Consider the following 14,164-nt stretch of genomic DNA (forward strand, 5'->3'; position numbering starts at 1 on the left):
TTTTCCCTTCTCCTTATTCATTTTAGAACCCCCCCTTCAAATCCAACTGTTTCCTCTTGATCCCAACTCATCCCCTTCCTTGCCTGGCTGCACATGCATTCACATCCTCTTGGAGCATTCACCTCACACTGTGTTCCCCTGTCCACCCTGAGCCACCCCATTTGCCTGCCTGTCTTGCACTCGTTCTCTCATTCTCTATACTCATGCCACTCACTTCTTGAATATCTCCTGTCTTACTCTCCTATTCTTCCACATTGCTTACAACTTGATCAGATTCATTCTCTGCACCCACTGCAGTCTCTCCAAGCGACTCACACCAAAACCATTCAAATGAAGTCCATTACTCTTATATCTTTCAAACTCATTCTACACATTAACAAACTGAACTCCTTTCTCCTCACACATTTTCACTAACATATCATTCATAATCCTTGCTCTCTACTTCATCTCACCACTGTCATACCTAGGCAACGTGCTTACTACCTTTCGTATCACACTATTCTCTTTTATCCACCTAAGCAACTTCCTGATATCCAATCCGACTTGTTCTTTGTTTGCAGTCAAATCATTTGTATCTATTACACTACCAACTCTTTTGCTGGCTTACTTCTCATATGAAACACCTCAATCACTCTACTCATTCTACCTCCATTAAAATATACCTTGTGCATCCTCTCTTCCAGCACACCTTTAATAATTGAATCACCATATGTTTCACAAATTTTCTTAACTTCATTCCGCATCCATTTCATCTCTTGCCTCATCCTAACCAACTCAACTTTCGAATCTTGTGTCACATTTTCACTGCCATTCAGTCTTCCAAATTTTTGAACTATCAAATCCTGCATCACACTTACGCTCTCATGTATTCTTTTGAGTTTTCATACTTTTGAACCCTGCATCACACTTCTGCTTTCATTCATTCTCTCAATTTCATTGCCTTCCATTACATTTTCATCACTTTTGTCTTTCTTACCATCGATTAAGTTTTTCAGATTGCTCGTTCTCTTTTTTCAAAATTTTAACATTTTTTTCTGCTGCTCTTTTACACTGTCCTTCTCTATCAGACGAGTACTCATTCTCCTCGTGTCATTCTCGCTACTAACACTTTCTGTCATGAACATATTAGCACTCATCAAGTTCTCATTCAACTCACACTTCACACACACATTCTCCTTCCATCTGCCTTAAATATCCACAATTTCTCAATGTAATCAATCAAGTACATATAGCACACTTCACATTTCACGAAACGACTGCAATCGAAGTTAAATTCCTGCATGGACAAAGCTGCTACTATCTTTCCTTTGCCAGTTACTGTGCTAAGCTCTAATATCAATGAATTTGTAAAGGCATTTAAACAAAATATCCCACACACTAATAACACTACAAGCGCACAACCTTTATAGCAACTCTTACTGATGAACACACACTTATATGCTATTAATTATTTCAAAAAACTTATCTGAAATGGGAGTCCTCCTTATCTTTCCATTCTTCTTTCTGGTTGTTTTTTTTTTTTTTTTTTTTTTTTTTTTGCATTTTATCTATTATTTTATTTTTGAGTGGCCAGGTTTCTTCTCTGTATATCATAACAGACAATACACGTTGGTCGAACAATGTGTTCTATATACGAGTTGCCCAATCCTGAAATTACTTCAGATGCAATTTGTTTATCTAAATGTAAGCAATCCTTTATCTAATGTAATTTAATCCTTTATCTAAATGTAAGCAAATGCAAGATTTGCTTACATTTAGATAAAGGATTAAACCGAGACTATAATTTCTTGGCATCTTTAATTTATAATGATTTAGTTGTTATATCTTCCGTCATTTCTTTTAAATCTTTCATATTGTTTGCAATAATAAGAATATCATCAGCAAATCTTACGTTGTTTAATTTAATTCCATTAATATTGACTCCTTTATTGGACCACTCTAAACTGCTAATCATATGTTCCAGTGTTAACGTGACGAGTTTGGGAGAAATGTGTCTCCTTGCCTTATTGCTTTATTTATGTGAACTTTTTTGCTTATTTCATTGAGAATGATATTCACTGTAGCATTTTCATAAATCTATTTTATTATGTCAATAAATATTTTTTTCAATGCCATAATTTCTAAGGGTTTCTACTATCGATGATGTTTTTATGCAATCAAAAGCTTTTTTTAAATCTATGAAGGCCATATGAAGAGAAAGGTTGTATTCACTACATTTTTCAACAAGCAGGTTTATTGATTGAATATGATCAAGACAGTGATCAGATCCTATCTCTGCACCACTCTATATCATAGTGTTCTAGACAGAACTTGCCAATTTACTATTAATTAGAATATATTCGTGTGAATTCTATCAGGTGAAAGCCATGTATACTTGCAAAAATCCTCATTCTTGAAATAGGTGTTGGTTATTATTGGTCGAAGTAGATTACAACACCAGAGGAGCCACTCACCGTTATCACTGCAATTACCATTTCCAAAGTTCAATTACTGCTGCACATTAACTGAAATCAGTGCTAACCGTGGCATTCAAATCCCTTAAATAACTGTTTTATCACCTTTTGTAAAACTACCTAGTATGTCAGATGTCTCTCTATCTTCTGAATCTGCATCATCTGCACCAACCACATTCAGAGCTTTAATTCCAGCTCAAGGCCTCTAAACTGGTCAATTTAAACATTTTAAAAATGTTTAAATTGAGCAGTTAGAGACCTTGCATGAATACAGTTACATCCAAGAAGAGCATTGCTCTTCTACTGAGTATATGAATCAAGTGCTACCTGTCTTACTTCTTGTAGAGTAAGAATTTCTAACTTGTCTCTCTGTCAAATTCTTCAGTGAAGACATCAGGGACAAGTAAGCTCAGCCACCCAATTACAGGCATGGAGCATATTACCCATCTTCAACTTCATTCAGCTTAAGCTACAAAAACCAAGTGTTAATGATACATTAACTGCAAAGCCAATGCCATGTATGGAAAGGGGTCAACAGAAAAGTAATATGTTGATATTCTTCTTGAAGACATTAAGGTTGTAATTTTCGGGGAAGGGAAGTCTGGCAATGCTTTTTCAGAAGGAGTGGAGTCCAGGTACCAATGATGACATCTGCTCCGAATTAGTTATCTGCTGATATTATATATCATGTATATCAGTCTATCTAAGTTAGGTAGCTCCTCAAGTAACATGTGTATATGTGTGTGTGTGTGTGTGTGTGTGTGTGTGTGTATATGACACGTGTGTGCGTTTTAATTTTTTTCTATGTTACTTCCATACGTGAGAAGCTGCAAAACTAACATCATGTAATAGCATGCAATTTCCTCTGATAGTCCTTTAACCTACTGGAATTCAAATTCTATAATTTTCTTCTCAAGGAGGATTAGGATGAAGACTATAATAATTATTATTTTGTTAATTTTTATAATTAATAAAATTTTAATGGATACATATTATATCCATTAAAAATGAAAGTAGTTCTGATAAATAACAGTTTATTTTAAAAGAAAATCAGTAAAACACAGCTTGTGTTTTACTGATTTTCAGTACAGTGAACTAAAGTTTTAGTTGCACCAAATTTTTGATAGAGTTGATAATGAGAGCAACAGTAATATATTTACCAGTATGAGTTGTTTTCCTGTATATTATGAATTGTAGAGTGCTATTAGATTGACATAGAACAAGAACTTCCAGAAACTGGAGACAACTGTTATCTTCTACTTTGTGTGTAAATTTAATTCTTGAGTTGACTAAATTCAGTTTATTTCCCCAAGAAATTCATGAAATTCATGAATTTCCCCATGAAATTCATGAAGTTCAGACAAGGAAGATTTATAAACTCTTAAAATATATATCAAATCTTCTCTCTGCGCTTAAAATAAACTATGCCTTACACATAAGCTATGCTCTACTGATTCTCTTTTAAATAATGAACTGTCATTTATCAGAACTACTTTTATCTTTAATGATTATAATACAAAAAAAAAAGATAAAGTAATTAATAATTATAGCCTTCATCTTAATCCTCCTCAAAAATAAGTTTCTAGAATTTCACTTCCAAAATGTTAGAGGACTAATAGAGAAAGCTGAAAGACCTCTTTGTCAGATTGATCTACAAGTTTCTTTCCATCCAATTCATAAACTAAATTCCCTCCAAGTCTTTCTGAAAGACAAATATCCTAATTTCTCTTATCTTTAAGTTTATAGTATCTATTGACCATGTGGCCTTCGTTATTATGAGTGGATGGATCATTTTGCTCAGGTTTGTCTAGAAGAACAACAAGAGTATATTTTACTTCAAGGGTCTGATCACTAGCAAGCCATGCCTTATCCACTGGCATAGAATTCATTGGAACAAAACTAAAGTCCTACACAAAGTCATTTTCTTCTTGAAAGATTATATGAAAAAAGTTGTAAAGCTCACATTCACAGTTTGAACCTTAACAAAAATGATGGCCTTAAACTTTTCCAATTCGGGGAATCATCCAGAGCAACTCTCCTCATTCCTGTAAAATAAAACTGTAATTATTCATATTTATTTATTTATTTGAATTCTAATAGTTGTAGATGGATATATTCCTTCTCCAGTTTGTCACGAGCTAGCAATTTAAGTGTTGTTCTTATTGTGTGATTGTGTCCTTTTAATGGTATTGAAAAAAAATTTTGTAAATAATTTTTTTTTTCGAACATAAGTGTTATTCCATAACTCTATAATAATTTTATCATTATGTCATCTTATATTTCGATATTTAGATCTATCATTCCTCCTATCCACTAGGCTCTGTCAACTTTTCTTCATACTCAACATTATAGAGATCAAAAACCATCCAAGTCAATCCCTTTAGATCATTTCTAATATGTCTTCATCCTTTTGAAAAACAGGTGACCAAATCTGTACATAGTGGTCAACATGTGGCCTAATTGAGGCTTTACACAATGAAACCTAATCTTCTTACTTCTACAAGTCACCGTTTGACTTTATTGCCAGAATTCATTGTGCTGTTCTCATAATTTTAGCAATGTATACTCTAAATTTTAGGTCCACCACCATCCTGAGCTCTCTTATTTCCTCCACATCCTTCAATATATCCTCACCAACAGCATTCTCTGCATCAAAGGTTTGTTTTCTGAATTTTAAAACTTTACACTTTGCAACATTGAACTGGTAACCCATGCCATTCACTCAGTCTATTTATGTTCTATTGTCCTATTGAGATGATAAAGGTGAAATGAAATGAAAAAGATATCCTTGAAGTATGGAGTAATTACTTTGAAAAATTGCTAAATGAAACAAGCAGTGATGACAGCTCAGTGGTAAAAAACACTGACCAGGCATGCATTAAGGAATACATATTCATACTTGAAGTAGAAAAAAAGCCATCAAAAGCCTGAAATGTGGAAAGACAGCACGAGTAGATGATATTTGACCAGAAATGCTCAAGTATGGATATATAAAAGTCTTACAGTGGCTGCACTGTATAGTTCAGAAGGCGTGGACAGAGGGAAGAATTCCAGATGATTGAAGTAGAGCTCTCATGGTAACCATATATAAAAAGGGAAATAAAATTGAATGCAAGAATTATAGAGGTATTTCCCTACTGATGTTCCTGGTAAGATATATGCACGTATACTTGAGAAAAGGGTTGAAAAGGATTGTGAAAGAGAAACTTGGTGAGAACAAGCTGGATTCAGGCCAAATAGAGGCTGTCAGGATCAGATTTTCACTTTACAACAGATAGTTGAGAAATCATGGGAATATTACAAACATCTGTATTTAAGTTTTGTAGATCTGGAAAATGCATATGACAAGGTGTCAAGAGAGAAGCTATTCGAAACGCTACAGTTATATGGTGTCAATGTGGCATTATATCAAGCAATAATTAGTCTTTATTTGGGTTGTAAGTCATTCCCCTTTGCTATTTATTATCTATATGGATCACATTATGAAGGAAAATGGTATTAAACCTGATCTCAAACTTGGAGATGTTAATCTCAACTCTTTGCTTCATGCAGATGATGTTATACTTCTAAATAAATCCACTAATGATTTATTGAATGAATTATACTTCTAAATAAATCCACTAATGATTTATTGAATGAATTATACTTCTAAATAAATCCACAAGTCTGCAATATTCCCTGACTACATTGAATAACTATTGTAATAGATATGGCATGAAGGTAAGCATTAAAAAGACAAAGACAATGAAAATAGGCAGAATCATTGAAAATGACAACTGTGTTGTGAATGGAGAACCTGTGGAACAAATAAAACATTTCAGTTACTTAGGCACGATTTTTACTGAAGATGGTAAATTAAATATATAAACAGACAATAGCATCAACAAAGCTGGTATGGTAGGAGGTCAACTGAATAAATTTATATGGAATAAGAGAGAAATTAGCTAAAACACTAAATTAGCTTATACAAGACAGTTTTCAAACCAATTTTAACTTATGGATCTGAGAGCTGGGTCAGAAGTAAAACACTTGATTAAAGACTAGAGACCGAAGATATGAGAGTCCTGAGAAAGATTAGGGGCATGAACAGATGGCATCAATGGCAATATTATGAGGAAATTAGGAAAGAACTTGACATTGTTAGCATTCAGGAATGTGTTAGCAGAGCTAATCTCAGGTAGTATGGTCACTTGAACAGAATGGGATAGGAAAGATTAGCAAAAACAAGTGTTCTCTGCCAGGTTGGCAGGAAAAAGACCCAGAGGAAGACCAAGATATAGTGGATTGATACAGTAAAAAGTGCCTTAGAAGACAGAAATATAAGATGTGATAATGTTGAAGTCTTGACAGGTAACAGACTGATTTGGAAGAAAATTGCAGATAGGAAGTTAGTAATGATGTAATTTTTCATGTAGTACTATCATATCCTGTATACACCCCTAGATATATCAGGAATTTGATAATGATGATGAAAAAATTTGTGTATGCATGACAGATACATAATGCACTTTCAAAGCAGGATAACTGGTGAAAGTTAAGAGTCACTATTTCCCAGAATTTGGACATTTTTAGATTGTCATTTCAATTAAGACTTGGTTGATTCTGAAGAGCCTCTTGGATTTTAAAGGACCTGGAAGAAGAATTTTTTTGTAATGTCCCATAGGATCCTGAGGATGGTAGATACTGCATGTTCTGTAAGACCAGATTTCTCATCCTGAAGGAAACAGATGTATTCCATATGATCTGATTGCTGTAGGTCTAAATACAGCAATCAGAACATTGCAGAGATTGCAGGAAGATTGAATCTTGTACATTCCCAAGCAAGCCAAGTCTGGAAGTTTGTCTTTTGTGGAAGGTAGAATCAAGGAAGTCTATTTTTTTGGTTTGAAAGTTGTCTAAAATTCAAATTTTTTTAGGATTTCTGAAATACATTCCAAGATGTTTTTATGTAAAGAATGGAAATCTTCTTAATACAATGATGGGTTCTTGGTAGGAGAATAACTGCCCAAAATGCACTGTACTTTGGATGGAAAATATCAGTTCAGATTCATGTTGTTTTTATAACTTGTAATTCTTGTCTGAGTGTGTCCTCAGAGGAACATAAGACATTTACTCTGTGGATAACAATCTTGACAATGATGATTTATTTGTGAAGGGTGGTATAGAAATTCCTGAGGAATGCATCTTCAGTGAAGACTTCTTAGAAACTGAAAAGCTGAGAGTACCATTCACTTCCCTCTTTACAAGAGAACCAAAGAAAGAAAGACGCTTAATCTTGTTTTTCTAACAAATATAATTCTGAGGAAAAAAAAGTTGCTGATTTTGTCTAAGAAACATTTAATTCTCCAATTATGTGTGTGTGTGTGTGTGTGTGGCCAATAGCAAATACATCATTAACCTAACAAAATCAAGTGGAGGAGTGATAATAGTGACACTGAACTCTCACAGCAGTATTTATCTATTATGTTATGCATACACAAAACGTTTTCTTGTATTATGTATATTATTGTTAGGAATACACACAAATGCAGATGCTCTCAGGTTTATGTATGTGAATAATTGTTTTTCTTGTATGAATTCATATGAAATTTCTAGATACAATTATCTTTTTAGAGGTAAATTTAAACTTGGAAATTTTATTGTTAAACTTATTCTGATTGGAGAGTGTGTGAAAGACAAAAGAGAACACACCTATTTCCACAGTCCTAATAGTACACATGACTGGAGAGAGAGAGGGAGAGAGAGAGAGAGAGAGAGAGAGAGAGAGAGAGAGAGAGAGAGAGAGAGAGAGAGAGGCAGAGCAGAAGCATTTTGTAACCTTTCTTGATTATTTCTTGTTTCATGTAGCTTTAGTAGCTCATTGTATGTTTCACCCTGATGTGACATGTTCTTCATAAAATATTAGTGAGTTATATTAAATTCTTTATTTCATTATGTAATTTATCATGTTAGAAAGTTAATTATGTTTTTACAATTATGATTATTATTATCATTATTCAGAGAGACCTCCAGCGAGTCAGGAACTCATCAAAGGAGGCCATGCTATTTGCACCAGCTGTAATACCTATTCTTGAATTCATTAATGCTAATTGCACACACAACATCCAATGGCAATTCATTCCAATCGCATACCATTCTGTGAGATAAAAATCTAGATCTCACCCCTTCTTAGCAGTATTCATTCTCAACTTCTAAAGATTCCACCATCCATAAAATGAAAAATTTCATCTATTTATAACCCTTTCAGAAGTTTGTAAGTCTCAGTCACGTCACCCCTCTTTCTCCTGTTATCTAGTCTGCAGCCTACAAATTCTCAATCTCTCTTCATCATCAGTATTCCACAATCCTGATACCATTTTTGACACTCTCTCCAGTGCATCAGAATCACCACGGAGACCAGACCTGCATGCAGTAGTCCAAGTGAAGTCTTATCAAGGCTTCGTAAAGAGGCAAAATGACTTCCTTATCTTTACATGTCAAGATTTGTTTCAGCATAGGCATTATTCTCTGAGATGTATTTACAATTTCTGCTATATGACCCTTGAACTTCAACATCATGTCTAGTAAAACTCCAAAATTCTTAGCCTCATCAGTTTCTTCAAGCATAATTCCACCAATATAATATGTCATTGAATCTCTAATCACACCAAAGTGCATTACCTTACATTTATTAACATTGAAACGGCAGCCATTTTCACATGCCTACAATTCCAACCTATTCAAATCATTCTGCAAGTACTGCATATCAGCAGCACTCCTGATTACCCTACCTATCTTTGCATCATCACCAAATAGCTGTACGTCACATGTCAAATCCTTCCCAATGTCATTAATATAAGGAATGAATAACAATGGACCAAGGACTGATTCTTGAGGAAGATTACTGGTTACCTTGAATCTTGCAGATTCACCCCTCCCCTCCATACATGACTTTTTGATATTTGTCAGTTAGCCATCCTCTTATTCGTGCCAATAGTTTATAATCCAATCCAGGATTATGCAACAATCTTCCATGCCATATTGTGTCAAAACCCTAGCAAAATCCAAAAGTATCATAATGTAGACATTCCCCTTGTCCAACTCAGTGGTAACATTATTATAGAATGTGAGCAAGGTGTTAAAACATGATCTTACTTTAGTTAGTACATGCTGTTCGCTGTAAAGTAGACATTGTCAACCCATTTCTGAATGTGAGTCCTAACCAACTGTTCCAAAATCATCACCAACATCAATGAGATACTGGTTGCTCACTAGTTGGATACATCGATCTTTGCACCACCCTTGTGCAAATGAGATTACCATACATTCTTTCCACTCCTGTGGAATATTCCCTGTTCTGAGACTCAAATTATATATCCTGGTCAAGGTAATAGCCAGTTCAGTTGAACACTTCCCATCCAATAACTGATACCATGGCACAGAAATTAGCATATCCTTCAGGTAGTCAATAATTTCCTGCTTTGTAGTTCAGTATGTAACCTTTTCTGAATGGAACATTCATAAACTTAGCCACTTTCCAAATGAGTATCACATAATCACTGTCACCAATCAGAGGAAGAATAGCTATATCTTTAACTGAAACTTCCTCTGACACTATAATCAGATCTAACACTCTTTGACCACAAGTTTCTTCTGTCACATGCTGCTTGAGAAAGTTATCTCGTAAAGCTCAATAAATTCTTCTCATGTGATTTCATAGCTAACCAAAACTTGAATTATTCGAACCAATGTTCGAATAATTCAAGTCCCCCATTATGATTACTCTTTTTGCACCTATCGTATTCCTTTTGTGATGCATTGTTTTGTCACTAGCAACCAATCCACCAAGTCTGCAACAACATCCCACTATGTATTTAATCTTGTTAGACTCCACTTCACACCAGATGACTTCAAACCCACAGCCACATGAAAAACCGTTACGTGTTGCAGTCATGGGTCTCAACTCTAACTGGATTCGAATCATCTAATATCATTAGCAGTATGTCCCCTGCTCTCCTATTTTGTCTATCCTTCATACAAGTACTGTACCCGTTGCACTCAATAATGTAGCCATTCCAGGTCTCACTAATGCCTACAATATGAGGTCCCAATATATTAACCAAGGCAACAAACTCAACTCCTTTGTTTCTGATACTCCTAGCATTCATTTATAGATGTAATAAATTACCTGCATGCTCTTTTATATACAATTGTCTGTAGTCTGCATAACACAGTTCAACAACTTCCAGATCTCTGTTCTTATCCAGTTCCTTACTTATGCAGACACTGTTACATATGCTTGATAGGTCCGAACTGGACAAACACAGAATCATTCGCTCTTCATAATCATTTCCATAATAATAACCATTCTCACCATTAACACAGTTACTTACCATTGTTGCTCTCACACACAGATTCTCATGATTTCTCCCATCAAAATTCAGTTTCCTTGACTAAATGAAATGAATTAGCCAAATAGCTTCTTCACAATGTTTTTTTTCCACCTCCTGCTTCATGATGCTACTGATCCATTCAAATAACCCTTGACCATTTCCCATGCACTACTGACATTATGCAATTGTAGGTTTTTCTACTTATTATTATTATTAATATGAGATCTCCATACAGTCAAAAGAGACATTGTGAGAGTCAAACACTGTTACACAAAAGAGCCCATCAAAACATGCTTTTAAACACATTCAATGTATCTGAATTCAACATCAGGCAACACATTCCTTCGACCAACCATGCAAAGAACATACTCCTTATGCAGTGTCCTGGTATGTCCCATTGTTCTACCCCCTTCTCCCATTCTATGAAAAATTAATTTCACATTAACCTTGTCCCAAAGACCAGTTACGACCTTGGTCAATCATCTCTGAACCCTGTCCAATATATCCTCATCACCATGAAAGTTGGGGAGGACCAAATCTGTGTGCAATATTCTATTTGAAATCTGACCAAGGTCTTATACAATGGAACCAGAGCCTCTTTATTTCTATAAGTTAAGGTCCTCCACATAATTGACATAATCTGATGTGATGTTTTCACAACTTACACAGCATGAGCTCTAAACTTTGGATACTTGTCCACCATAACTCCAAAGTCTCTTATCTCCTCAACTTCCTCCAAAATTTCCCCAACAAGTATATACTTTGCATCACATTGTTGCCTACCAAATTTAAAAACTTTACACTTTGCAACAATGAATTGGCAGTTCCATACTGGTGCCCACTCATGCAATCTGTTCAAGTCCTCCTGTAATGCCACAATATCTGCTTGATTCTTCATCACCCTCCCCAGTTGTACATCACTTGCAAACAGTTGTGTATTACCAGATAAACCTATTTCATCATTAATATACAAATAAAAAATAACAATGAACCTAAAATTGATCCCTGCTGCACACCACTAGTGGCGTTCTTTTTTGAGATAGTACACCCCATACACAATTTGCTGAACCTATCTGATAGATATTGACCTATCCAACTCACTAATCTATCATCCAATCCCATCTGCTTCAGTTTACTGACCAACTTGTGGTGTGGCAATCTATCAAAAGCCTTTACAAAATCCAAGTATACCACTGTATATGCATATCACTTGTCCAATACATTCATCACCTTGTTATAGTACATAAGCAAGTTTGTAAAACACAACCTCCCGCTAACAAGCACAAAGAATACTACTGTTATCAACCCACTTTATTATCATATATCTCACCAACTTCTCCAATACCTGAACTACAACTCCAAATATACAGATCAGCCAAGGCTGATGCTAATTCCCTGGAACATTCCCTCAAGACACATGGTGATATGTCATCAAGTACTATTGCCATCTAGAATACTTAGCTCCTCATATACTCTTGTTTGCTCACCATTGTCTTCTTTCATTTCATTTCCTACACTTGAGCTTCTGACTTTACACTGAAGATGATACTCCTCAGTGAACACCTTAACTCTATTCCCTACAGCAGCTACCAACCTTGTACTTTCATCCATTATCATCATCTTACCACAATCATTCTTCTTTCTACCTTACCACATATCTAAAAGACTCTTGGGGAGTTTACTTTGCTTGATTTGCTAATTTCTGCTCCTACTGCATTTTTGTTGTCCTTACCAAATGAATCATTCTCCTGGCCTGCTCTTTATACTCTTCATGCAGCTGATTTTTACCATTATTCATCTTGTGCTGCCTCCAAAGTACTTACTTCTTCCAGATTTCATGCTTAATTACCTCAGTCATCTGTTTTAAAACTATCTTATTCAGTCTTTTATCCTTCGGAATACATTGATGCAGTTATGTATTTCTTTGTCAGCTCCCAAGCAGCATTTCCTTACTGCTCAACTTCTCATTCCATGCTACAGTTCCAAGCTGTCTCCTAAGCTTCTCATAATCACCAGCCTTGTACTTCCACATATATATTTTCCTCACAGAAGTCTCCATATAGCTAGCCACAACCCATAATAACTTCATGATCACTCTCACCAACTGGAGGGAAGTGTGACATAATGACCTATTATGGTGTGTCAAATGCAGCAAACTGCCTCCTAAGTGTGTGTGTGTGTGTGTGTGTGTGTGCATGTCATAATTGCTGACTTGGTAGTTACATATATAATACTTCTTAACAAAGAATCTCAAGTGTTTAGCAACCTCCCAGAACAAGACTGCATGGTCCTTTCCCTTATCAAAGCAAGTGGCTGCCTAGATTATGGATACATGTTTTGATGTTATTACAGATCCAGCTCTCTCTCAAACCCTCCCGTTCACGTCAACCCCTCCATCACATGCTGTTTCAGGTTATTTTTTTGTAACTGTATAAATTCCATTTCCATTTTGAATTTTTCCTTTCTTTCCTCCAATATATGTCCCCAAGTTGAAGTCTTCATAATAATTACTTAGCCTGCACTCATTATGCTAATCTGCCAATGCATGGCATTCACATCTTTCTGTGCATCTTCCCCTCCACCGTTTTTAGCAGCAACCTACAATATATTTGGTGTAAACTAACTTCAAAGGAGCTTTCACCATGAGCTCAAAAATCCTCCTCCTTAACTTAATATTTTATATATATATATGATATATTTATAATACTGAACTTTGACATCCCTTCAATACACATGCTATGAGACATAATTCAAATGCATGCACATTAACAGAAGAGCATGTGTTGAGTCTACACCATTACATTTAGTTGTAGCAATGGTGTTGACATTGGAAGAAATGATTTATTGTTGAGCATTATTTTCATTCATATGAAGTTAGTAGAGCAAATGGTCCAAGCCATTTCTATTTTGTGCACAGGTGTTCCAAAAGGAGAGAGCAATGTGTCACATATCATGTGGTTCTAGAGCCTACTTATTAGAATGCTTTCCCAGGAGGCTGATTTTGAGGTTCAGAGAATTCCTGTGCCCTTCACATTCTCCTGATCTCACATCACTTGATGCCTTCATTTGAGATATGTTGAAGGAATGAGTATTCCACCATTCCATTGGATAAAATTACATGATATGTCCCAGCCCTTGTTCTCCAAGATGACAGAGAACCTTCACATGTACTGCAAAACCTGTCTTAAAAGACAAGGTGTCCATTCCGAGCACATAATCTACCATCATTAATGCTTTATTTGGCCAAAATTCCACCAATAGTTGTGGATATACATATTGTCATGTGTAAACATATATTTCTTTGTTATTAAACCAGTTTACTCCAAAGCATATCTTGTT

General features: G+C 35.3%; 1 protein-coding gene across 1 annotated transcript in view; it reads right to left on the minus strand.

The window, feature by feature from the left end:
• The window catches only part of LOC150109090 (phospholipase D1-like), a 558,765-nt gene that overhangs the window by 384,754 nt on the left and 159,847 nt on the right, over positions 1-14,164 (minus strand). The window lies entirely within an intron of this gene.

The sequence above is a fragment of the Typopeltis vanoorti genome, chromosome 2 (assembly GCF_054136105.1).
Source record: "Typopeltis vanoorti isolate ZY-2024b chromosome 2, IOZ_Tvanoo_1.0, whole genome shotgun sequence".
NCBI lineage: Eukaryota > Metazoa > Arthropoda > Arachnida > Uropygi > Thelyphonidae > Typopeltis > Typopeltis vanoorti.